General features: G+C 45.1%; 1 pseudogene; it reads left to right on the top strand.

Annotated features, from left to right (window-relative positions):
- LOC141174471 (vacuolar protein sorting-associated protein 37A-like) overlaps positions 1-25,360 on the top strand; it is a 54,496-nt pseudogene that overhangs the window by 17,951 nt on the left and 11,185 nt on the right.

Here is a 25,360-nt window from a genome sequence, read left to right on the forward strand (position 1 = left end):
GGAGGAGGCGACTGTGTAAGAACATCACCGTTTTGTTTTCCCCCCTGAATATCGTGGATTATTAGATGACTGATGTTCTGCTACTTTTTCTTTTTGAAGTTGTCTACACACATAATGGCTGCAGAGGACTGAGAGAAAGTCCACAGGGAACAAAACAGAAGTCGGGAACAGAAGGGGAGACGAGGGCTGAGCCACTTACACAGACAGAAAGCTGAGGAGGACATGTTATTACTCCAGGATCTGCTCCATTCATTCCCTATGTGGCATCCAAGCGCTGAGCTCGGCTTTTTCCAGAGCCCCATAGAGAATGAATGGAGCTGCAGTTGTTCCCTGACTTTCCGTTCCTTCCCGATCAGACGATGGTTCGCAGTGGTCAGACCTCACGATCAGTAAGTGATCACTGAGCCTGTGGATAAGTGATAACTAAAGTTGACAAATCCCCAGGCCCGAATGGGATACACCCGCGAGTACTGCAGGGATTAAGTAACGTCATAGATAGACCATTATTTTTAATCTTTAAAGATTCCATAATAACAGAGTCTGTACCACAGGACTGGCGTATAGCAAATGTGGTGCCAATATTCAAAAAGGGGACAAAAACCGAACTTGGAAATTATAGGCCGGTAAGCTTAACCTCTACTGTGGGTAAAATCCTGGAGGGTTTCCTAAGAGATGCTATACTAGAGTATCTGAAGAAGAATAACCTCATGACCCAATATCAACATGGGTTTACAAGGGACCGTTCCTGTCAGACTAATCTGATCAGTTTTAATGAGGAGGCAAGTTCTGGACTGGACCAAGGAAATGCAGTGGATGTTGTGTATATGGACTTTTCAAAAACTTTTGATACGGTACCACACAAAAGGTTGATACATAAAATGAGAACAATGGGGATAGGGGAAAATATATGTATATGGGTTAAGAATTGGCTCAGTGATAGGAAACAAAGGGTGGTTATTAATGGAAAACACTCAGACTGGGTCTCATTTAACAGTGGGGTACCACAGGGGTCAGTATTGGGCCCCCTTCTTTTTAACATATTTATTAATGACCTTGTAGGGGGCATACAGAGTAATATTTCAATATTTGCAGATGACACTAAACTCTGCAGGGTAATCAATACAGAGGAGGACAATTTTATATTGCAGGAGGATCTATGTAAACTAGAAGCTTGGGCTGATAAATGGCAAATGAGCTTTAATGGGGATAAATGTAAGGTAATGCACTTGGGCAGAGGAAATAAAATGTATAATTATATGCTTAATTGTAAAACACTGGATAAATCTGTCACTGAAAAAGACCTGGGTGTATTGGTGGACGACAAGCTCATGTTTAGTGGCCAGTGTCAGGCAGCTGCTGCAAAGGCAAAGAAAATAATGGGATGCATTAAAAGAGGCATAGATGCTCATGAGGAGAGCATAATTTTACCTCTATACAAGTCATTAGTGCGACCACACTTAGAATACTGTGTACAGTTCTGGTCTCCGGTGTATAAGAAAGACATAGCTGAACTAGAGCGGGTGCAGAGAAGAGCGACCAAGGTTATTAGAGGACTGGGGGGTCTGCAATACTAAGACAGGTTATTACACTTGGGGTTATTTACTGTGGAAAAAAGAAGGCTTAGGGGTGATCTTATTACTATGTACAAGTATATGAGGGGACAGTACAAAGACCTTTCTACTGATCTTTCTACTCTGAGGCCTGAGACGGGGACAAGGGGGCATCTTCTACGTCTGGAGGAAAGAAGGTTTAATCATAATCACAGACGGGGATTCTTTACTGTAAGAGCAGTGAGACTATGGAACTCTCTGCCACATGATGTTGTAATGAGTGATTCACTGTTAAAATTTAAGAAGGGCATGGATTCCTTTCTTGAAAAGTATAATATTATACAGGATATAAATACTAGATTCCTTGATAGGGCGTTGATCCAGGGAACTAGTCTGATTATCGTATGGAGTCGGGAAGGAATTTTTTTCCCCAATGTGGAGCTTAGTGTTTGCCACATGTTTTTTTTTTGCCTTCCTCTGGATCAACATGTTAGGCTATGAGTTGAACTAGATGGACTTAGTCTTCCTTGAAGCTTAAAAACTATGTTACTATGTATGTAACTTGTTATCTTCAGACATCCCCTCTAAGCAATGGCGCACGCCAGCAGTGAAGGCAGGAGGAGGCGCTGGGTACAGGGAAGACTTTACCTCTGGGGGCCACATATAGGGCATGTGAGGGGTGGACACTTCCCGTATTCACCATTACTGAGCCCCCGCTCTGTACCGCTCTTATCTGAGTGCAGGAGACACAGCAGTCACTAATCAGCCACTCTCCGGCACTTGCAGCTGTCCGAGCTCTGCTGTGCCTGTTAGGGGTGAAGTTCGGGTCCTAGGAGGCAGCGACTATGCAGCTTGCAAAGCAGATCACAGCCCGGGTACCGGATAAATCTCCACCTTGTGAGCTGCTTCTTGTGCAGCAGCCCCATGCACGTCGCTCCGCTCTCCTCAGCCAGCTACTGCTGAAGACTGAGCTCCTCTGCCCAATCTAGGAGCCCAATAGCCCTGATCACACCAGTGGTAGCCCAGTGCTGCTGGGGGGGGGGCAGGGCTAGATCCGATTTACAGATAGCAAACTAATCAGCCCTAGATATTTCTAATAGCTGCAGAGCAGGCGACATAACTCTGACTGGTGTCCTCATAGACCTCTCCTCAGCCGGGGTCTAATAAGAGCAGTAAGATGGCCGTCATGGGGTCCATTGTTAGATCTCGGCTGCCATAGAAACTCATCGGCACCATGATCGCGCCTCCCTCTCCGGTCTTAAGTGCCTAAATGCTGTGAAAGCCACTGACTGTGTCATATAAGGGGTTAAGCTGCCAGGATCAGGGTTGGCTCCACTGCTGGCGCCTGAGGCGGGACTGTGTTATACTGCCACACGACTGACGCAGATCTTGTAAGAGCCCTGACTGCACCTGCCTGATGATAATGTGTCCTATAACGCGGGTCCTGGTACCAGACTGCCCTTTACATATTAATCACTAGCTGGGAACCAGTTACTTACAGGTTCTAGTTTCTGATGTGTTTCCAGGACCTGTAGTTATCAACATTTTACCCTTAAGGCCCAATTATAATATTACTGCAACACTCTCACTACATATGAGCGTCCTGTACCTGTATACCTGCCCTGTGTGCGGCACAAAAGTATATAACAAAATGTGTGTACACAAATACCTATCTCCTGAATGGTATTACTGCTAGATCTCCTGTACATAGAAATATGAGGTTCTTAGCGCACACTTTGAGCAAATTGTGCAAGCCCATCTGCCAACGTCAAGGCGACCTCTTCAGATGGGTCCCTACACTAACACTACACTAACTTACTAACTGGGACCACCATTTTTAATGTTTATTATTACTGTACTAATGCAATCAATTGTACCTGTTATAATTCATTTTTTTAATTAGTTTTATCATTTTTTATTACTCTTGTGTTTATGATAATGGTATTACTAAAATCCCTATACTTAGTGTTGATCCAGAAGAAGGCAAAAACCCCAGGACACCTTCAGCCAATTTGTGTCACAGGGGAAAAATTCCTTCTTGACCCCGAGAAAAGGCGATCAGTCCTAGGACCCTGGATCAAATCTAATAATGTTATTACTAGTTATTAAGAATTCTTATTAATATTACACAACTAATTGTACTGCTACTGTAGTTATTAGTATTTTAATTTAGGTTTTTGTACTTTTTATAGATTATATATTATTTATGTCCTGCTATCTTATTACTTTGCTATTCTAACTTTTCTATAACTACTTAAAATAATCAAAACAACACTATAATTATTTTTATATTCTTACTATTATTAACATCCTGCTATCTTATTACAGTATTATTCTACTTTCCTATCACTACTAATACTACCCTATACCTAGAGTGTTGATCCAGAAGAAGGCAAAAACCCCAGGACACCTTCAGCCAATTTGTGTCACTGGGGAAAAATTCCTTCTTGACCCTGAGAAAAGGCGATCAGTCCTAGGACCCTGGATCAAACCTAATAATGTTATTATTAGTTGTATAATTAATATATTACTTATTGTACTACTGGAGTTATTTTAATTTATGTTTTTATTTTTATAAATATAGCTATATAATATTCTTATTATTATTAATAACCTGCTATATTTTTACATTATTATTATTCTTTCCTATCACTACTAATACTACCCTATAACTACAGTATTGATCCAGAAGAAGGCAAAAACCCCTGGACACCTTCAGCCAATTTGTGTCACAGGGGAAAAATTCCTTCTTGCCCCCGAGAAAAGGCGATCAGTCCTAGGACCCTGGATCACACTGCTATTCTACCTACTACTATTACTACTGTTATTTTATTACTATTTTATTTATTTCTTACTATTATCACTAGCATTATTACTCTTATTACACTAATACTGATACACTACCACTATATTACACTATCCTGCTGTTATTTGGTGGTCTGATACTTACCAGCCGGTATTGCCGTATGTGATGTTTTCGGCAGAGAGGTTCCAGCAGGATGGTCCACATGATGTTCCTCTTTCCTCTCAAATACCGGTTGATGTACTGGCGGAAGTTGGTCTGGTTCTCCTTCTTCCTTCTTGTTGTTGGGATCGGTTGTCTTCTTTTCTGGCCTTTGGCCGTCACTTCCCCCCTAGGGATCTTGATGTGGAGTTTCATCTTCTTTGCTTTCTCTTCTTTCTCTTCTTCCTCTTCATCCAGGTAGGCGCACAGTTCTTTTAGTGTCCTCTGTCTTAAATCCATGATGTCCAGCTTTATCTTCTTTGCTGCTTTCTCCTCTTCTTCCTTCTCTTCTTCCTCGTCTTCCTCTTCATCCAGGTACTTGCGCCGTTCTTTTAGTTCCTTGCGCCTTTCTTCCCTCTTCCTTTTCTCCCTGGCTTTATACTCTTCGATGCATCTTCTTTGGGCAATGGGGTTGGTCGGCATAAGGCGCTGGAAGAGAAGAGATGAAGTTAGGAGGCTACAAGGAAGATCCGAATACACAGCTACCTTATAGAAGAGGCCGTAGCGTTGCCCTGAGTCGTCTCACTGACCTCCTTCTTGTAGAGGGGAGAAGGGAGAAACTTCACACAATATGCCAGTCTCCTCAGCTGTTCCTCAGGACTGATGTAATCTGCAGAAAACACAACCAGATATTAGGAGCAATCCTCACCGTACAAAGAGGACGTATGTATGTTAAGACTGTCAGAAGGAGCTCACTGATGGATTCTCAGTTAACTAGTTCTGCAGCCAGCAATAGACAGTACAGCACAGAGGGTACAGGAGGCAAACTGTGCACAATTTTCAATAAAACTCAGAAAAATATTTACCACCAAGTATATGCATTAAAGGAAAGAAAATGTCCCCCCAGATGAGTCTGTTTAATGAAAGCCCCAGAAACCCATGTAACAAGAGTATAGAGAACGGTGAGTGAGTGATGGATACTACCTGCTCCAACGCTGGCAGAATACTCCATCCCCATGGTGTCCGCTGATATCTTCTCTTGTAGAAATGTCTCCAAAATCTATAAAACCTCAGGAGGCGTCAGCAGAGGGTTTGGGGATTGGTTGATATTTCTTTGGTCTTAGAAACATTGGCTATAAATAATTCGGGGGCTCTGCTGGGGAAAGGGCAAATTGGGAAATGTGGAGGATATTTACTGTTCTGTATCTGAGCTTCATTAAAGGGGAATTATCAGATGGAACAAGTCATCCCCTTATCCCTGGGCTCGGTGACGACTGATAGATCAGTGGGGTCCGACCGCGGGAAACTCCAGCAATCACCAAAAAAGGGCAGTGACCCCCATTAGAAGTGATGGCTGGATCCTTCCAGATGGGAGATGTGATGAGTGTGGCGCCCCCCACTGGTGTCTCAGCGTATCATGTGTTGGGGAATAATGACTTCTCCTCTGGTAAATGGGCTGATTCCTGTCAGTTGTGGTCGCTGAGTGCGTGTGATGGGATGTGGCTCCGTCCATTATATTATATCACGTCTTATACCTATAATCTCTCGCTGATCGCAGGTGTCTGTCTTCACACTCAGATCAGATGGAACAAACTCACCACATAGGAGGTTTTTTTTTTTTTCAAATTCAAACCGAGCAATCCTATTGGCTGGGTATGACTGTCGTTACCATGGTGACAGAATTTTAAAGGGACAGAACATTAATAATGTATAATAGTGTATTTTATTACATATTTCCCATAATAGTGGCTGATATATGGACCTGTACAGATAATACACTTATATAACTCCTCATATTTTTCATACAGCAATTTGGTGGTGCTGCAGAGATATTTTGGGCGTAATATAACTTGTGCTGGCAATTGATCATCTATAAAGTAGTCTGGTAATGTATGTAATGGTCCTAAGATTATGGTTTTATGTTCAATACAAATCTAAATATTAATCAGACGTCACTCACTGCTATTTGAAGGGTTTTTTGTCCCTTTCCCTATGTCAGAGTAGTGTCACATATAGCTAGGATACGCTGCAGCCTTCAGAACAATGAGGTCCGTTGTGGCTTTTCCCTGCACATTCGGCCATTATATAAGTGACGGCAGCTGCGTTGTGTCCCTGCACGGCTGATAGCGTCGCTGTGCAGGGATTCAGTATGGTGGAGCTGGGGCTCTTTTCTTTTATGGGTCGATACAAGTCTTGTTCAGACATATAAATATGCCTTGATTACATTGTAGAAAAGAAGGGTGACATTACAGGAGTTCCATGCATTCTCAGTGTAAGATCAGTGGGGTCGGACCCCCGGCACCAGGGAGTATACAGAAGGAGCTTGTGAATGTCTTACTTTAGTGGTCTTGTAAGCTCCTCATCCCACACTTTTCCTGTATAGGACATATAGCTTTTCTGTATACATAACTCTTATGTAAAAACAACATCCTCCATGCACATTTCTGTAGGTTGCCTGATGGTTCAGATGTATTTACATCATTTTTTTCTACTGCCCGACCTAACAGCGTTAGCTTGCTCTTTTAGCAATCCAATTGTATTGTTTCACATTTGGGGCGATTGTGTCAGCAGCAGGTTTCATTGTGGCTTTATATAATGGGCACTATTTTTATAGGCTTATTTGGATATTAATGCCTTTGTGAATAGATACTTTGCTGCTGCCTTGCTCTTTATTATATTGTGGTGGGCAGTCTGTAGTCATATATTGAGATTTTCTGTGACTAGTTGGGCATATATATGTGAGGATTAACCATATCAGTACCTTGCAATGGTTTTGTTATTCATTGGCGCAATTGTTGCTTTTTAGTGTTTTTTTTTAACATGTCTTGTATGTTTAGTCTTTAATAAAATTCTATATTTTTGATATGACTTGGTGATCCCTGTCATTGCATCCTTTCTTTCTCCTTGTTTCTTTGCATCTCTATTATGTAGCTGCAGGGTTAGGGACGGCCGGTTCCTTGCAGGAATAGTTATCAGGACGGGTGCGGTTTCTGCTGTAATAACTCATTCATGTGACCCATCAGTCATCACCCGATCAGCCGGGCAATGCTCAGCACAGGCCGCCGTCATCCCACTTCTGTACATCTATTATATAGACACTCCACAACTGCTCGTTCTCTTCAGAGTTCAGAAAGATTTTCTTTTTTATTTATTTATTTTTTTATTTCCGCAGCCATGCAGTGACGCTAGGTAGGTGCAGAGCTAAAGGGAAACCCACCTCAGAAGAAAATTCTAGGGTCCTGATCACTAGAGATGAGAGCTTAAAGGGAATCTGTCACTAGGTTTTTACCATATATTCTGAGAGCAGCATGATGTAGAGACAGAGACCCTGATTCCAGCGATGTGTCACTTTCTGGGCTGCTTGCTGGTGTTTTGATAAAATCTTTGTTTTATCAGTAGGAGGTTGTGACTAGAAGACTAGTAAACCTGCAACCAGGTATCCCTCATTTTTCAGGAGTGGTCCAAATTAAATAAAAAAGCGGTCTATAGGGCGCTAAAAGAATGAACACTAGAAGCGAAAAAATTTTTAGGACTAAAAAATAAATTTAATGAGCCCTTTCCACAAAGCGTTTCGATAGTGAACTATCTTCCTCAGGTGGTACATGGCACGCTTTTTCTCCCTTTCTCTTTTCTCATTTTTCACAAGGTCTGTATAGCAGCCTTCTGCCTATGCACAGTGTACACAGAAAGCTGCCAATCAGTGGTGCAGCTGGTTATACGGAGCTCAGCATTCAGAGCACTGCTAGATCTGCAGTAGATAAAACTAAAATTTATCAAAACTGCAGCGAAATAAGGGACACATTTCTGGAATCAGGTTTCTGCCCTTACATCATGCAGATGGGATAGCAAAACCTGGTGGCAGATTCCATTTTAGAGCCATCGGATATTACCTTGTGACCTCTCAAAGGGGAACTTGATGTCTAGGATGGTTATTATTTCCAAACCATTACAAAATGTCATGTGTCTCTTGCTGCGGGATAACTTGTATGTAATGTGTTGTATGTTAGGTCTATGAACAGTACAAGTCCTTCAGTATAGGGTTACCTGAGAAGCGTACCCAGCATGAAGCAGGACTTGTATTATGTTTTGTCAGGGATGATTAATGTCTGAGTGCTTTATGCTGCGTTCTGCAGTCATCTCTCTGCCATCCTCCGTACACCCATCGCCGTCCTGTTCTCACACTTCTTTATTTGGCTTTTTTCTTGTGGTCATAATATGGAGCATGTTGTATCCATAAAGCGGTCAGATTTGCCGGACCTCATGCTGTTCTGCCGAATCAGCCCTAGATCATTATTGGGGGCTGGGGCACCTCCAATTCAAGACGGTAGACAAATCGTGTCTTGTGAGACTGCACGCTCCAGCACCCACAATACTGGAGCATCGGTTAGGTTTACACATATCCACCTGTTGTGTTTTCTTTTGGGACACAGCAGTTTGTAGAATTGTCATCATTAATGTTTTCTTTTTTTTATCTTTCCAGTATTACTGAAATTCAGAAAGATGTGGAGTACAGACTGCCAATCACCTTTAAGAACTTCACCATCAGCATCAATATGTAAGTGACACGGGGTGCTATTGTCTTAGTTGAGAGATTACGTTACATTTGTTGGGGTTATTAAATGTGAACCTAATGGGAATTAAAGGGATTGTCCTCTACTTTGATATTGATAACATCAGCATTGGGTATCAATATCAAATCGATGGGGTTCTGACAGCCCCCCAGAGAGGGAGCCGCATGCTCCTATTCACTTGTGAAGATGGCCCCCACTGATTCCATATTAATGACCTATCCAATGGGTAAGTGATCAATATCAAGGTAGTGGGCAACCCCTTAAAGAAAGCAGACCATATTAGGTACCTCTAGAATATCTTTGTCCCATGCTGTTGATAGACCCCACCGCGTGTAATCGGTACCCTACAATGACTTGTCATCCATAGTCATGTCTTGTAGCACTGGAGCCATTAAATGATGTTGCTTGGCGGCTCATGACGTCACTATAGATGATGTGTATTAATGCAACTTGTTTAATTGCTACTAATAAGAAATCACTTTAAATCAATATGGAGGCTTATAGGGTCCTCTCAGCTTCCTTTTACATATGGAAGTAGTGGTAGAACAGTATCGTCGATTGTCCCTCCCCAGAAAAATTATCCTTTTCTTTTTTGCAGAGCTCCGATGTGCCAGTCAAAAGGAAATGGAGTGTCTGCAGATTGGTGCGGGAGTGCAGAGGGGGCGTGTCCGTGCACTTGAAAGGAGCTGTCTAAGTGCAGTGATACGCCCCAGTGCACTTCCAGACGGATTTGCATATGTTTTCCACACTAGATTTGTCATGATGGACTCATCAGATCTCTTATAACACCATTACGATCATATGTCAAGGTGCTGACGTCCCTTTATGCCTTACGCTACGTGCCACCTAAATGGATTTTCCATTGAGATGAGATGAGGGTGTTGGGTATTTTCCCCGGACCTGTCACGTTTCTGTAGGCTGCAGTCATGTATCCCGCGTCTTGCTCTAATACTTTGTTTTTATTGCAGTTTACTTCCGCCACAATTTCCTCAAGACAAACCTCTCATCACAGTCTTTCCACCGATAAGACATCACCTGGTGGACAAGCAAGGCCCCAATGTCACCTGTCCTTTACTACAGAATGTAAGGAGACTTGGGAGATTTTGAGCACTGGACTTAGGAATGTTGTAATTTAACCTTTCAATGACTGAGGTGTTTTTGTTTTTATAAAGTGGATCTGTGTGGTCTCCTGACACGTCTGTTTTAGTAATCTTATAAACCCTATAAAATCACAAATGTGCAGAATTTGTGTTTCAGACCACTGTGCAGTGCCTTTGAAGGCTATGTTCACACATTGCGTTTTTTTCAGCGTTTTTTTAATGCAAATTTTCAGCTGTGTTTTACAGTACAAGCAAAGTCTATGAGGTTTCAGAAATCTCATGCTCACACCCTGGTTTTTGTATGATCAGTATTTTGTGATTTGCATTGTTTTTTGCTGAATAGAGCACGTCACTTCTTTCAGTGTATTTCACCCATTGAAAGTAATGTGTAGTGAAAAAACGCCTAGTGTGAACATAGCCTTACATCTAATTGACAATGGGGTGTTACCTTACTCCTTGTCCATGTCTAATCAGTTTGGACAGTAGGCATAATCACTACGACCAGGGGCCTGGCAGTGGCCAGTTGTCAATGTATCCACACATTTCCAGAAGATTGGCACAACGCAGAGGACCTGGGAAGAAGAGATGCCACGGTATTGTTAGTTCATAGGGAATACACCTCTTTATTTTGGTAGATGAGGTCTTTGTCAAACACATCTTCAGCAAAGGAGAACGAAATGAAAGGATTAATGTATGTGTTAATGACCCGGTTCTGCGTGTGCTCTACGTAAAATGTGGCTGCAGATGGCTGTGCTGCATCGACACGTGAGGTTTGGGAGCCACCTTACATCTAATGGGTGGGGGTCTTACATTGGGGTCCCCACTTCAGACTTTTCTGATATTTCCAGTGAATTTTCCAAGGAAGTTTCAGATAAAAATACCATAAAAAAATGTGGTCAACCTTGTTTTAGTTTTTTATTTTAATATATAAGATTTTTAGTTATAGTCTTTGTTATGTTCACATAGAAGACCGGTGGGTTTTTTCTTTTTTAGGAACAAAGTATATACAGTGGGGAAAATAAGTATTGGATACACTGACGATTTTGCAAGTTTTCCCACCTACAAAGAATGGAGAGGGCTGTAATTTTTATCGTAGGTACACTTCACCTGTGAGAGACAGAATCTAAAAATAAAAAACAGAAAATAACATTTTATAATTTTTACATACTTATTTCATGCAATTATGCAAATTAATTATTTGATACAATAGAAAAACAGATCTTAATATTTGGTACGGAAACCTTTGTTTGCAATTACAGAGGTCAGACGTTTCCTGTAGTTCTTGACCAAGTTTGCAGACACTGCAGCAGGAATTTTGGACCACTCCTCCATACAGATCTTCTCCAGATCTTTCAAGTTTCGGGACTGTTGCTGGGTGCAGTTGTCCTGTCCCCTTTGCAGAAAAGCACCCCCAAAGTATAAGGTTTCCCCCAGCATGCTTCTCAGTTGGGACGGTGTTCTTGGGGTTGTACTCATCCTTCTTCTTTCTCCAAACACGGCAAGTGGAGTTGATACCAAAAAGTCCTATTTTGGTCTCATCTGACCACATGACCCTCTCCCATGCCTCCTCTGGATCACCCAGATGGTCATTGGCGAACTTCAAACGGGCCTGGACATGTGCTGGCATGAGCAGGGGACCTTGCGTGCCCTGCAGGAGTTTAATCCATGACGGCATAGTGTGTTACTAATGGTAATGTTTGAGACTGTAGTCTCGGCTCTCTTCAGGTCATTGACTAGGTCCTCCTGTGTAGTTCTGGGCTGATTCCTGACCTTTCTCAGAATCATCCTTATCCCACGGGTCGAGATCTTGCATGGAGCCCCAGACCGAGGAAGATTGACAGTCATCTTGTGTTTTCTAATAATTGTGCCAACAGTTGTTGCCTTCTCACCAAGCTGCTTGCATATTGTCCTGTAGCCAATCCCAGCCTGGAGCTGGTCTACAATTTTGTCCCTGGTGTCCTTAGATAGCTCTTTGGTCTTAACCATGGTGGATAGGTTGGAGTGTGATTGATTGAGTGTGTGGACAGGTGTCTTTTATACAGGTAACGAGTTCAAACAGGTACAATAAATACAGATGAGGAGTGCAGAGTAGGAGGGCTTCTGAAAGAAAAACTAACAGGTCTGTGAGAGACAGATTTCTTGCTGGTTGGTAGGTGATCAAATACTTATTTCATGCAATGAAATGCGATTTAATTATTTAAAAATCATACAATGTGATTTTTTTTTTGGATTTTATTTTTAGATTCTGTCTCTCACAGTTGAAGTGTACCTATGATAAAAATGACAGACCTCTCCATTCTTTGTAGGTGGGAAAACTTGCAAAATCGGCAGTGTATCAAATACTTATTTTCCCTACTGCGTGCGTGTATGTATGTATATATGTGTGTGTGTGTGTGTGTGTGTATGTACAGTACAGACCAAAAGTTTGGACACACCATCTCATTTAAAGACTTTTTATGTATTTTCATAACTATGGAAATTGTACATCCACACTGAAGGCATCAAAACTATGAATTAACACATGTGGAATTATATACTTAATTATCATGCATGAAAATGATCTTGCTGCGGAATGCACGGTTCTTCTTCTTGAACCATGGAAAGAAGTGCTGTTTGAGAAACTCAACATACTTTATGGAGTTCATCTTTACCCCTTCAGGGATCCTAAAAGGGCCGACAATCCCTCTCCCCATGATTCCAGCCCAAAACATTACTCCACCTCCTCCTTGTTAGCGCCGTAGCCGTGTTTGCGTGGGGTGTCCATCAACCAGCCATCCTCCACTCCATCCATCTGGACCATCGAGATCGTTTCATGCATGATAATGCCCCGTCTCATGCTGCACATAACACATCTGCATCTCTGGCTGCTATGGGCATAAAAGGGGACAAACTTATGGTGTGGCACCCATGCTCCCCTGACCTCAACCCCATTGAGAACCTCTGGAGCATCATCAGAAGGAGTGTCTATGATGGCGGGAGGCAGTTCACATCTAAGCAACAGCTCTGGGAGGGTATTCTGTCCTCATGCAAAACAATTGAAGCAGAAACCATCCAAAACCTGACAAATTCAATGGACAAGAGAGTTCAGAAGCTCCTTTCGAACATGCGGTCCTATGTGCAAATGTAACATCACCTAGAATAAAGTTTTGAGTTGAAAACTGTTTGATTTCAGTTTGTAATAACCTGCTAATGCTTATAATTTCAAAAATGACCATTTTTTGTTCTTTATTAAAATGAAAAGGTTGAAAACTCTGCTGTGCATAATAATTTGGAACATGCATTTTGAGTGCAGTTTGAGTTTTTTATTTTTTTAAATATACTGTTATCACAGGCAGTTTGTACAAAAACCTTTCAATTGTACTCTAATAGTTATTTGACTGGAAAATTACAATAACTGCAATTCATATAGGTAATTTGGGAAAATCTGAGAAAATATTATTTGCATAATAATTTGGAACACAGTGTTACGCCAGGAATCTCTGATCATGTTAGGTGTTATTATGGCATTAGCCACATGATTCTTTCTGATGAGAGTTTACAGCTGTTAACATCTTAACAATTTTCTCCTTTTTCAGTTTACTATGCACTCAGATCTTGGGAAAATAGTCCAGAATTTACTAGAAGAGTTTTGGAAAAGCCCTCCAACCCTGGCCCCAACCTCTGGCTCTTTCCCCTAGTAAGTAATTATATTGTCCTGAGATCTCAGATCCTTCCATTGTTATGGTGAAATATCATCTAAGTTTAAAGGGTTATTCCAATATTCTTAAACTGGTGAAATTGCAAAATTCTTGTAAAATCAAGCAATTTAGTAATTTACTTGTTATTAAAAATCCTTTCCATTCTCAACAATGGAAGTATATTTAATTTTATTCTTTTCTGCTTCTGCGGTGGCAAAATACAAGTTCTTCCCAGTAGAGCTTGTAAGCACTGCCCGAAGCTGGCTGGATGGCTGGAGCGCACTGCCGGCTGCAGTGCCGCTGCTTCCCAGATGCTGCAAAGGCAAAATGATCTCTGCTTGCAGCACCAGAGAGCGCATAGTTCGGACAAGCCGCACAACACATGCCGCTGCACCAAGCTGTCAATCAAGCAGGAGCGCACTGCTCCCCATAAATCGGGAAGCGAGGAGGCTGGGGAGCGGTGCACTTCTACTTGATAAGATGGCACATCCGCTTTTAGCACTTATTTCTGCTCATCTGAACGATTGTTTACCCTCACATTGCGGCTGAATTTGTGGTTCCATGTAGCAAATGACAGTAAGTTCTAATTTTGACTGCAGGTTTCTTTGTAGAGTTGTACCTTAACTTGTACCTGAACATTTCTTTTTCTCTCCTTTAGACTTTTAACATTATCAAAATTCAGACTTTACAAATTATGGGTCCCCTCCTTTCCATATTGTTTGATGGGAATACCCACTGTACACCAATGATGAGAGTTTTGTAGCGAGTGGTTGGGGTCTAAGGGCTAGCGTTTCTCCTTGTGGAGAATGCCAAGCCAAGCCTGGCATGTCAGAGTGAGGAGACGTATAAGCCGTGCATGCTCCTCTGGGCAATTAAATATGCAAATTGTCTCTTCAGAGAGGAAGAGGATTAGAACTTTAGCGCCACCTTTTGGAAGTAATCCTAAAAGTCAATATCGACCCTTTAACGAGCCTTGCCATATGACTTAGGATAAAAGCCAAACCAGATTCTCAATTTGCAGACACGGTGTGTCGGGGAAACTCTGCATGATGCCGCTGCACATGAGACTAAGTTCACACGTCAGTAATCATCCATTAGAACGTTCTAACATGATTACTGGATGTGTGAACATAGTCCGTATCCAGTAGCAATCTGATAACAGAACAGTTGTGCTGGCCCAACTTTTTTTTATGTGGCAAAAAAAACAACAACTTATTTCAATTTGATCCATTTTGTAACATTGAACCCTATGGAAAACTGATTTGTTAATTAGCCATCCATTTTTTTTTCATTTTGCAAAAGGTTAATTGTTCTATTTACTGGATCAGTTTCAAAAGGAAGAAAACAGATGGCTAATAAACGGATCCGTTTTCCATAGACGTCAGTGTTAAGAAAATGGACCGAGTTGAAATTAGTTTCTTTTCAGGTGGACAAAAAAGTTGTGTCAATTTTTTTTTTTTTTGTGTGTGAATGGATCGCTGCTGGATCCATCCTACCTGATGATTACTGCACATGTGAACATAGGCTAACGCTATGGGAGCTGTGGAAATGGCGGTGTGTTCACAATCATTTACACTTCAGAGACCAAAGAAGTCTTCAGTTGTAGTGACAAGTTGGAGTCACAGTGATGTAAATTTATCTCCATCACTCAACAGAAATATGTGGCGGTGAATAGAAGAGACTTGGAGCACAAAGCTGGTGCGATGGGGCGGTCATTTTCAAGACTGCTTAAGCTGTAGCGTTATTGGCAGCACGTCATTGCCCTGTGTGATCAGATCGTGTGCTGCTGATATTCTATCATATTAACCATCATTCTGTGCGGACAGAAGTGCGGCTCGCCTGTCTAAACATCTCCAGAAGTGACTGCCTATGGATATGATGCTGCTGATGGGCAGAATGGGTATAATGACTAAACCCAGCATTACAGGGTGCTATATACCATCCAGACGGCTCCTCTTACTTCTCTTGTACATTTTCTGTCCGTGGATGTGCTGTATTTTGCTGCTGCCGGTAAGCAGGGTCCGGACAGTTCTCTCCCATTGTGCACCTTGCATGGCGGCTACACTAGCAGTAGAGGAGAGGTGATAATCTGGCAGCCCATGTGGAGTACTGGCTACATTGTGTCCTCATGAAGCCTGTCAGTAACCTTATCTGCAGATTAACATCTCTGCTATACTAATAGGATTGCAGGGTAACTGTGTGTTAATACGTGTGTATCTGTCCGTACACAGTATGTTCAGAGCTGCAGAATTACAGCACATAATAGGCTGATCTATCTGCTGGCATGTTGGCGACACAGCATCTACCTACAGATATTGTATGTCCTATTTCATTACGATGGTGCTTGGGAGAATACTAATCTAATGAGGGAAACCCTTTCTTGTCTTTCCGCCTGTACAGCAATCCTGCAGGGAGGCCTCCGTACCCTCTTTCTGGCTTTTCTTTGTTTCCACCTTTCCCTACACAAGATAACAATAGATCAGTGCCAGTATCTGAACCTGTTCCTTCTGACGCGCCCCCTGGGCCAGTGCTGTAGTGCGGCGCACGTGTGCGCGGGGGAATACCCGGAGCCGGATCCGATGGGGGTAGTAGTCTCCGAGTGGCGGGGACCCGGTCCGTGCCCAGGGTGGTCAAACTAAGTGTGTGGCAGTCTTTGTAGATGTTGTTTAAGTGTCGACTACGCCACCCGTTGATTTGCGGTCGCAAGGCCGCCGCTGCAGAACAGTCCGCTGAGGCCGGTGGTATGTGTGCAGCAATGGTGGTATAACCCCCAATGGGAGAGGTATGGCCTCAGGGCAGCTGGTGCGGGTGAAGGGAGTGATAGAAAGGGCATCCCGGTACCTTTAGTGCTGGTAGTGCGATGGAACACAGAGACTGATTGCAGTTTTCAATGCTTTACTCACAGATGTTATCAGTGTCAGTCCTGCAGGTGATGACGACCCGAGCCGTGCTGCGTCCACCAGGTACGGGGGCTCGACCAACCCCCAGGCAGTTCCGGAGTGTGACCTTGAACTCCTTTCTCCGTTCCTTTCTCTGGCCGTCCCCACTAGGGACCCACCCATGTCCAGCTTCCTCGGGCCTTCTGGTGGCGAAACCTATCTCCGGTTTCCCTGACCCTATGTGGCGTGCCTTCGTGGTGAGTGTAGTGAGTGGTCGCGCCAAGACGTGGCCACGACCTCCGGTTCCTGGCTGAGGATAAGTGGCCTCCACCAGTTCGGGATCCGGTACCCTTCTCTGCCAACCCTTCACCCGTTTTAGTTCACTCATGGGATCTCAGGGTTCCCTCTTCCTTCATGTCTCTGGGGCCTTTCTCCAGGTTCCATTCCTTCCTTGTTCCTTGTTCCTTTCCTCTTGTCTTTCTCTCTCTTGCTCCCTTCAGGAGCAGCACCCAGACAGGGCTGCTGCTCCCTGTCACTACTCTTCTCCTCTTCTTCTGTCTGACTGAACTCCTAAGATGGTGCCCACCTTTTATACTCCCTCTGACACCCGAGCCCAGGTGACTAGCCACCAATGGGCTCCTTCCTATGCCCAGAGTCCCTCCTCTCTCTGCTCCTGCACCACTGGGATATTCCTCCCCCCCTCCCACTCCAGCCAGGGACAGACGCTGTCGTACCTGCACATCTATCTGGTGGGAGTACCGTTGATCTGTCCCCCGGAAATGGGATGTATGTGGTGCATGCAGCTAACTGAGTTCTAGTCCACACTCCATCCTTACCCGGGAGTGGAATACCACACCTCTGGTTCGAGGTGCAATACCCCTGTAGCAGCCGAGCCCTCAGGGTGCTACATTCCCCCCTGGTAAACCACAGCACGTCCTCGGGCTGAAATAGAGTAAAAACAATTTTTAAAGTGTACGTACACATAAAACACATCAACTTTCATCCATCCCTTTATGGGAGGTTTTCTCAACAGCTGGCTAATGCCACCGGAACTCTTTTACAAAAACACTATGTAAAACTTTGGCATCATATCAAATTTCACATTAAGGCATTCTCAAATAAAACATTCTTGAATTCTCGGGTTCTTGGGATCTTGGGATCTGGCCGCTCTCAGTCTTTGGCCAGGTAGAGGGAAGGGATGACCGCTCTCAGTCCTCGGTCAGGTTAGGGATTAGGGCAAAAATAGGCAACAGTTCTCTTTCTGTCCCAACGGGGACCACACTTTTAGTGGAAACAGTCCCACAACAGTCCTTATACCCGGTCGGGTAACTATTTACATCTCCTCTTTTACCGTTTACGATTAACGGTGTGCTCCACACGCTCCTTTCTCTTCCTCAGGTTCAGACCCGTCCGGGCCCTCTTTCTCCTCCTCCTCCTGGTACGATTGCTCCTCTTCTTCCTTGACCTGGTGGACATGAAGGGCGTACCACCCCTTCACTCCCTTATGCCTGGTATAGGTGACGGTATCTCCAGGCACCAGGTCCCGTCCACTGTGCCCCTCCGGTAGGTGGGACTCTACGTCGCTCTTGTTTACAAACACCTGGCTTATGGTCTTCGGGTCTTGAATGATGCCCCAGCCACATGCCATGTGAAACTTAACAACAGTCCCGGTGACTCGGGGACCGTGAGCTGTACGGGGGGGGTCCTGGCGGGTCCTTGTCTTCTGCTCCACGTTTTTAATGTGGAGCCACTCCTCCTTCACTTTCCTCTCTCTCCGCTCCCGCTCAAACGTTGCCAGTTGTTGGCGGCAGGTCTCATAGCGCCGGGCGGCGCCCGCCCGGGTCTCCTGAGTGAACCCCATCAGGTCTTCTCCAGTGGGGTCCCCCTCGTATTGGGCATCCTCCAGCGGGATGAAGAGAGGTCCACGGGCTCCGGAGCTGGGATTAGCGGTTCATCTGGGGCCCTTGCTCCTACGGGATGACTCTTCCTGGAGCGGGGGTTGGTGTACTCAGGCGGCCAGACGAATGGTGTCCCATCCGGGCAGGTGTGCTGCTCATACAGGTCTTTCCCCAATGATGGCACGACTGGGGGCCCCGGCTGGGGTGCAGCGCCCGCGGGCACTCGGCCTTTTAACCAGGCCGGTGACTTTCTGATCGTGCCCGGTGTTGGGGAGCACAGTTCAGGGCGAGGCTCCGCTGCAGAGCTTGCTGCTGGAGGGCTGACTACTGGTGGTGGAGGTACGGTGGGCGGTGCGGCACCCAGAGCTTCGGGTCCCGCGGCGGGAGGTAGGGGCAGGTCCGCGGCCTCAGGGCCCGGAGTAACGGCGTTCCCCTTACTTGTCGTTGCGGCCTCCCCCGCGGCGTCGTCCCCGGCCTCCGGTCCGCTTCTGCTGCCTCTCGGGATCGACGCGGTGCTGGATGGTGGCTGCACCTCCGGTTGGCAGGTCAGCGTGCGCCGGGTCAGCTCCTCCTGTTCAGCTCTTCCAGCGCGGCCTGCGCGTACTCCGGTTCTTCCTTCTGGAGCACCGCTAGCAGCTCTGCAATCTGGTATGGCGGCTGTGGCGGTGAAGCTCTCCTCCGTATCCGACATCCTCCTCCCCCCTGGTGGACCGTGGCCTACCTGGCGATGATCCTCTTCCGTAGGCCGCGGCTCCGCAGTGGATCGTCAGGGTTGAGGACCTTCCGTCGCGCTCCTGTGACGTCGGCGTCGCTGGGCTCCCTCCAGGACCTGACGCAACGTCCGGACGTGAGGCGGGGCTTCAGTTCTCGCGGGCTTTCGGAGTCCACGCCCCTCTTCTTCTCGCGCGGCGTCCTCAAGATGGCGCCCAATGGCGGGAAAACTCCACGGATGGCGGGAAGAAGGCAGAAGATGGCGTCGGATGGCGGGAATCGGCTCCGGATGGCGGGAAACGACTCCGGACGGCGGGAAACTTCACCACAGGTAAGTAAAAAGTCTCTTTTTCAGGCACGCAGTACCCGGTGGTTACGGGCACGAGATCCTGCCGACTACGGCAAAGTTGACGCGCCCCCTGGGCCAGTGCTGTAGTGCGGCGCACGTGTGCGCGGGGGAATACCCGGAGCCGGATCCGATGGGGGTAGTAGTCTCCGAGTGGCGGGGACCCGGTCCGTGCCCAGGGTGGTCAAACTAAGTGTGTGGCAGTCTTTGTAGATGTTGTTTAAGTGTCGACTACGCCACCCGTTGATTTGCGGTCGCAAGGCCGCCGCTGCAGAACAGTCCGCTGAGGCCGGTGGTATGTGTGCAGCAATGGTGGTATAACCCCCAACGGGAGAGGTATGGCCTCAGGGCAGCTGGTGCGGGTGAAGGGAGTGATAGAAAGGGCGTCCCGGTACCTTTAGTGCTGGTAGTGCGATGGAACACAGAGACTGATTGCAGTTTTCAATGCTTTACTCACAGATGTTATCAGTGTCAGTCCTGCAGGTGATGACGACCCGAGCCGTGCTGCGTCCACCAGGTACGGGGGCTCGACCAACCCCCAGGCAGTTCCGGAGTGTGACCTTGAACTCCTTTCTCCGTTCCTTTCTCTGGCCGTCCCCACTAGGGACCCACCCATGTCCAGCTTCCTCGGGCCTTCTGGTGGCGAAACCTATCTCCGGTTTCCCTGACCCTATGTGGCGTGCCTTCGTGGTGAGTGTAGTGAGTGGTCGCGCCAAGACGTGGCCACGACCTCCGGTTCCTGGCTGAGGATAAGTGGCCTCCACCAGTTCGGGATCCGGTACCCTTCTCTGCCAACCCTTCACCCGTTTTAGTTCACTCATGGGATCTCAGGGTTCCCTCTTCCTTCATGTCTCTGGGCCTTTCTCCAGGTTCCATTCCTTCCTTGTTCCTTGTTCCTTTCCTCTTGTCTTTCTCTCTCTTGCTCCCTTCAGGAGCAGCACCCAGACAAGGCTGCTGCTCCCTGTCACTACTCTTCTCCTCTTCTTCTGTCTGACTGAACTCCTAAGATGGTGCCCACCTTTTATAGTCCCTCTGACACCCGAGCCCAGGTGACTAGCCACCAATGGGCTCCTTCCTATGCCCAGAGTCCCTCCCCTCTCTGCTCCTGCACCACTGGGATATTCCTCCCCCCCTCCCACTCCAGCCAGGGACAGACGCTGTCGTACCTGCACATCTATCTGGTGGGAGTACCGTTGATCTGTCCCCTGGAAATGGGATGTATGTGGTGCATGCAGCTAACTGAGTTCTAGTCCACACTCCATCCTTACCCGGGAGTGGAATACCACACCTCTGGTTCGAGGTGCAATACCCCTGTAGCAGCCGAGCCCTCGGGGTGCTACACTTCCACATACAACTCTGCCAAAACTGCCGCCCCCGCATACGGCCTAATTACAGATCTGCCGGTGCCTGTCCCCACGTCTGAAGTAAGTGCGCAGCCGTGATCAGAAAAAGCCAAAAAATGTCAATTAAACTTTAATAGGTGGGCAGGGAAGATGTTTCTGTAAAGGGGTTGTCTGGTCTAAAACGACAAGTCTGCAGTCACTGTGTATGACTGCAGACTTGTGAATCCTCACATAAAGCACACTGCACACAGTGAGGATTCTGTGGTGTCCACACCGGGAAAGGCGGTCAGGTGGCCACAAGTATACAATATGCGTACTTCCGGCCACAATCTGGCTACACTGTTTCCAGCGCGCTCAATGCAAGTGTATTGTGCGAGGCCTTGAACTGTAGTTGGATTCTGGCTGGGAGTATGCATAGCACGTACTTGCACACAGCAGTGCACACTATGTGAGAATTCACAAGTCTGCAGTCAGTGTCATGTCGGATCAGAAAACCCCTTTAAGAGCTTGTCTAATCTTGTTTCATCAGGAGCACACTGCTCCTCTGTCTTGCTGGCTACCTCCTTGCAGTGCTCTCCTGAAGATGGACAGTTTCAACCAGCGGCATGGTCGCGCCGCTGGTCTGAACTATGCACTTTCCTCTGCTGTCGGCAGAGACCGCTTTGACTTTGCAGCGTCGGAGGAGCACAGAGGTACTGAATCCAGGGATCCCGCCAACTTCAGAGCTGCACTTGCAAGCTGTATAGCAAACTGCTTTCCTTGCCTAGGAGACTGGCCACCACTGATAGACAGCAGCAGCGGCCGGTAACCTAGGCACCGAACATTTCTGTTTCTGTAGTCTCTCACCAGCACCTGTATATATTTCTTAGGTGGGTGTGAACGGCTTTACATATAAGATGCCTGATCTCCCTGAAACGTTTCCTGAGCTGTTAGATTTGAGGTTTGTATTTTTACAATTAAAATAAAAAAAAAAAAAAGTTAAATTTTTATTTGTCAAAAAAAAAATTCTGAATTCTATATTAGTTCTAATAATAAAATGACATCCATCCTAGTATTCCCCAGGGCCACCCCTATAGATAAGTCTGTGGGAGCTTATTCTGCACACTAGCTTCTCTGTACCCTGTTGTAACATTTCCATGAAAGTCTTCCACGCACGTTTCTCTTTTTTTCTACTTCAGCGTGTCACAGCTCACCGATATGATGGAGCAAGAGGATGTTCTTCTGGAGCAGTTTGTAAATCTTCCACAACTAAAACAGATTATATCTGATAAAGAGGAGCTGGTGAAAAATATCGAGGAGCTGGCAAGTAAGATTTGGTGGATGGTAGTTGAATACGGTTTTGAGGAATGAAGAGTTTTTCTGGTTCTTGGGAAAAAAATATAGATAGATAGATATACAGTACAGACCAAAAGTTTGGACACACCTTCTCATTTAAAGATTTTTCTGTATTTTCATGACTATGAAAATTGTACATTCACACTGAAGGCATCAAAACTGTGAATTAACACATGTGGAATTATATACTTAACAAAAAAGTGTGAAACAACTGAAAATATGTCTTATATTCTAGGTTCTTCAAAGTAGCCACCTTTTGCTTTCATGACTGCTTTGCACACTCTTGGCATTCGTCTTTGTGCGACGCAGAAAAGGTGAACGGATGGACCCTATATGCCTGGTTCCCACCGTGAAGCATGGAGGAGGAGGTGTGATGGTGCGGGGGTGCTTTGCTGGTGACACTGTTGGGGATTTATTCAAAATTGAAGGCATACTGAACCAGCATGGCTACCACAGCATCTTGCCGTGGCATGCTATTCCATCCGGTTTGCTTTTAGTTGGACCATCATTTATTTTTCAACAGGACAATGACCCCAAACACACCTCCAGGCTGTGTAAGGGCTATTTGACCAAGAAGGAGAGTGATGGGGTGCTACGCCAGATGACCTGGCCTCCACAGTCACCAGACCTGAACCCAATCGAGATGGTTTGGGGTGAGCTGGACCACAGAGTGAAGGCAAAAAGGCCATCAAGTGCTAAGCATCTCTGGGAACTCCTTCAGGATTGTTGGAAGACCATTTCCGGTGACTACCTCTTGAAGCTCATCAAGAGAATGCCAAGAGTGTTCAAAGCAGTCATCAAAGCAAAAGGTGGCTACTTTGAAGAACCTAGAATATAAGACATATTTTCAGTTGTTTCACACTTTTTTGTTAAGTATATAATTCCACATGTGTTAATTCATAGTTTGATGCCTTCAGTGTGAATGTACAATTTTCAAAGTCATGAAGATACAGAAAAATCTTTAAATGAGAAGGTGTGTCCAAACTTTTGGTCTGTACTGTATATATATATATATATATATATATATATATATATGTGCGTCTCCTAAAATTAGAATATCATCAAAAAGTTAATTAATTTCAGTTCTTCAATACAAAAAGTGAAACTCATATATTATATAGAGTCATTACAAACAGTGATCTATTTCATGTGGTTGTTTCTGCTAATGTTGATGATTATGACTTACAGCCAATGAAAACACAACAGTCATTGTTTCAGTAAATTAGAATAATTAAGAAAAAAACACCTGCAAAGGCTTCCTACGTGTTTAAAAAGGCCCCTTAATCTGTTTCAGTAGGCTCCACAGTCATGGGGAAGACTGCTGACTTGACAGATGTCCAGAAGGCAGTCATTGACACACTCCACAAGGTCCCAAAGTTCCAATTTTAATTTGGGAATCAAGGTCCCAGAGTCTGGAGGAAGCGTGCAGAGGCACATAATCCAAGCTGCTTGAGGTCTAGTGTGAAGTTTCCACAATCAGTGATGGCTTGGAGAGCCATGTCATCTGCTGGTGTAGGTCCACTGTGTTTTATCAAGACCAAAGTCAGCGCAGCCGTCTACCAGGAAATTTTAGAGCACTTCATGCTTCCCTCTGCCGACAAGCTTTTTGGAGATGGAAATGTCATTCTCCAGCAGGACTTGGCCCCTGTCCACACTGCCAAAAGTACCAATACCTGGTTTAAAAACAACAGTATCACTGTGCTTGATTGGTCAGCAAACTCGCCTGACCTTAACCTCATAGAGAATCTATGGGGTATTGTCAAGAGGAAGATGAGAGACACCAGACCCAACAATGCAGAGGAGCTGAAGGCTGCTATCAAAGCAACCTGGGCTTCCATAATACCTCAGCAGTGCCACAGGCTGATCGCCTCCATGCCACGCCGCATTGATGCAGTAATTGATGCAAAAGGAGCCCGAGCAAGTATTGAGTGCATTTACTGAACATACATTTCAGTAGCCCAACATTTCGGATTTTAAAATCATTTTTTAAGCTGTTATAAAATATTCTAATTTACTGAGATAATGACTTTGTGTTTTCATTGGCTGTAAGCCATAATCATCAACATTAACAGAAATAAACACTTGAAATAGATCACTGTGTTTGTAATGACTCTATATAATATATGAGTTTCACTTTTTGTATTGAAGAACTGAAATTAATTAACTTTTTGATGATATTCTAATTTTGTGAGAAGCACCTGTATATCTACACTGACCACAAAAAGTTCGGGATATGTGGCTTTCTGGTGAAATGTATGGAAAATGTAAAAAGTTCCCTCTACAGTAATATATTATAATACAAGTAGGGCGTTTAAGTAGAAGCATGTAACGGTGATTTCCTCATCTCAAACCATTTATTGAAACAAATGCCAACAACAGTGGTGGGTATACCCCAACAAAAAATGTCAATGCCTCAATAACTTGTCATGTGGCCTTGAGCAGCATCAATTACAGCTCGACAATGAATTCTCCTGCTGTTCACAAGTGGAGTTATTGTCTGCTGAGGCATGGCATCCCACTCTTCTTGGAGGGTGCAGGGCTGTGGAGTCTGAGTCGGTGTCTATTTTGGTGGAGTCGGTATAAAATGGACCCACTCCGACTCCTAAAATATATAATAAATTGGGTACAGCAGTACAATACAGGATGTGCTGTAAATGTTTCCATAAGAATTTGTGAAAGTTATGAAATGTCCTATAAATGTCTGTTCTGTTCCTGATCTAAGGATCTCGGCTTTTAGTTCAGATGAATCTGTGCTGCACTTTATGTACACGCTCAGTAGTGACCAGGGCTGTGGAGTCAGAGTCGGGAGTCGGAAGTTTGGCTTACTGACACCACAGCCCTGGAAAGGGCGGTCCTCAGGTCATTGAGGTTCTGGGGTACAGAGTTACGAGCCTCTACACAGCGACTCAGCTGATCCCATAGGTTTTCTATGGGATTCAGGTCTGGAGAAAATGCAGGCCACTCCATTTGAGGTTCCCCTGTCTCCAGCAGCCATTCCCTAATGAT

The sequence above is a fragment of the Phyllobates terribilis genome, unplaced genomic scaffold, assembly GCF_046119375.1.
Source record: "Phyllobates terribilis strain yellow unplaced genomic scaffold, ASM4611937v1 Scaffold_13__5_contigs__length_258822181, whole genome shotgun sequence".
Taxonomy (NCBI): domain Eukaryota; kingdom Metazoa; phylum Chordata; class Amphibia; order Anura; family Dendrobatidae; genus Phyllobates; species Phyllobates terribilis.